General features: G+C 57.9%; 1 non-coding gene across 1 annotated transcript in view; it reads right to left on the bottom strand.

Moving 5' to 3' along the window:
* LOC124744413 overlaps positions 1-574 on the bottom strand; it is a 1,909-nt gene extending 1,335 nt beyond the window's left edge. The window contains exon 1 of the ribosomal RNA XR_007010741.1: positions 1-574. This exon is cut by the window's left edge and continues 1,335 nt beyond it. This is a non-coding gene — a ribosomal RNA (small subunit ribosomal RNA).
* Positions 575-2,500: the final 1,926 nt, after the last annotated feature.

A 2,500-nucleotide genomic window follows, 5' to 3' on the forward strand; every position in this document is an offset into this window, starting at 1 on the left:
TTGCCCTCCAATAGATACTCGTTAAAGGATTTAAAGTGTACTCATTCCGATTACGGGGCCTCGGATGAGTCCCGTATCGTTATTTTTCGTCACTACCTCCCCGTGCCGGGAGTGGGTAATTTGCGCGCCTGCTGCCTTCCTTGGATGTGGTAGCCGTTTCTCAGGCTCCCTCTCCGGAATCGAACCCTGATTCCCCGTTACCCGTTACAACCATGGTAGGCGCAGAACCTACCATCGACAGTTGATAAGGCAGACATTTGAAAGATGCGTCGCCGGTACGAGGACCGTGCGATCAGCCCAAAGTTATTCAGAGTCACCAAGGCAAACGGACCGGACGAGCCGACCGATTGGTTTTGATCTAATAAAAGCGTCCCTTCCATCTCTGGTCGGGACTCTGTTTGCATGTATTAGCTCTAGAATTACCACAGTTATCCAAGTAACGTGGGTACGATCTAAGGAACCATAACTGATTTAATGAGCCATTCGCGGTTTCACCTTAATGCGGCTTGTACTGAGACATGCATGGCTTAATCTTTGAGACAAGCATATGACTACTGGCAGGATCAACCAGGGAGCTGCGTCAACTAGAGCTGAGCAGCCGGCCGCCCGGGAGTGTGTCCCGGGGGCCCGCGCGAACACGCAAGCGTCCGCTCAATCATTCTGCAAACAGGAGGAGGCTGAGCTCCCCTGCACAATACACCTCGAAACCCTCTCAGGTCCCGGCGGCGCGCAGCGCCGTCCCAAGTACTTGGTCGGGTTCGAGAGAGGCGCAATCGCCCGGAGTTAGGCGAGTAGACGCTTTCGGTGCGACCACCCGTGCTCCCAACTGAGCTTGCCGCTGCCGACAGAGGCCCGGGAGCGTGCTGTCGTGGCATTGCCGGCGGGAGACAACACGCGCCACCTACGGTGACCGGCAGCTCCAACGCCAGCGCCACAGAAGGACAAAAGCCCCACTTGGGTGCCGAAGCGAACTCTCCCAGCACAGCGCACGCGCCAACACATCCGCACAGCTGCGATACAAACCACCAGCGAGAACCGCTGGGGCGACCGAGCAGCAGACGGCGTCGCGGCGCCGAGCGCCGGGCGGCGGCGCATCCTCAACGCACACAGTCCTCAATCGGACCAGCACACTGAAGATGTCCACCGCGCTTCGCACCGGGCCCGCGAGGACCTACTTTGGCCGCACGGCGCCGCGCGCAGGGTGCGCCGGCGCGCAGCTGCGACGCCTGCCGCGTCCGTCGGCCGGCGCGCCTGCCACTGGCCGCCCCCACCAGCCGGCTGTAGCGCGTGCGCCCACGCACCGCGCGGCCAGCACGCCGGGAGGCGCCCCCTCACCGGCCGGGGACGGTCCCACCCAGCCACCGCCGCGTATCGCTTCACACCCAGATGCCGTTCAGTTTCGTCGGCATGGTGGGTATCGCTGGAACAACCGGTTCGTACCTCAACCTATCGTCGCCATCACCGATTCACCCCTAGCGAGAACAACCGCACCACAACAGGTTACCATTTGTTCATTTGCGTAACTTCACCAGAAAACGCAGGCGTCCATCGCCATTTGCAACTTCAACGATTATTGCATGCCTGTGTCAGGTGTCACGCCACACTACGTCTGCCCACATACACGCAACAAAATGTGCACGCCTAGACAATACGTGGAAGGTGGCCCCCGTACGTATGCGATGTCCATTGCTCGAACGACTGTCAACCGGCCTCTGTAGCATGTCGCAGATATGGAACGCGGTGCACCATGCCATCACGGTGTGTGAGGAGAGACGACTAGGTCCGAATACATCAACAGACAGCTCATGCTGATCGCCATCCACGGCGTCCGTTCCTCCCACACGTCTCTATGGCGTACCACACTGCAATCCAGCTCTCATAGGGAGACGACACGTAGCTGCGTGCACAATATTTGCACTGTATGGTCCGCCGTTTTTGGGCGCAGTCGTTGTACGGTCACACATGTGCCACGATGTATCATTCGGTACATAAGGACGAATGTGCAGTACAGATTGTGGTTTACGCGTACGACATTAGCGGACGGTTGACACAGGCCGCACCACAACGTAGCCTGAGTACGTCGCATGCGAAGGGCATTGAACATGCAAACTTCTCACCAACCAGCTTGCGAAGGCAGGGGGGCAAGGTGGGGACGTGGGGAGGGGCGGCATGTACGTCCTGCTGCCATCCACATTACAGTGTACAGCAGGAGCATGTGGAAAGTCAGCAAGACTTGCAAGGTGTTTAACATGAAGCGATACACAGGGGAGCGGGCAGTGCGAGTAGCGAACTATATTGCGAGGGTTGCGGGTGGGCAACACTACACTAATTGAACGAGTCGTATAACAATTACAGAGCAGGTTTAGGCGACAACATGGGTTACGTTAGGGGACAACGTGGGTTACGTTAGGGGACAACGTGGGTTACTTTAGGGGACAACGTGGGTTAGGTTAAGGCACAACGTGGGTTAGGTTAAGGCACAACGTGGGTTAGGTTAAGG

This window comes from Schistocerca piceifrons, unplaced genomic scaffold, assembly GCF_021461385.2.
Source record: "Schistocerca piceifrons isolate TAMUIC-IGC-003096 unplaced genomic scaffold, iqSchPice1.1 HiC_scaffold_291, whole genome shotgun sequence".
Lineage (NCBI taxonomy): Eukaryota > Metazoa > Arthropoda > Insecta > Orthoptera > Acrididae > Schistocerca > Schistocerca piceifrons.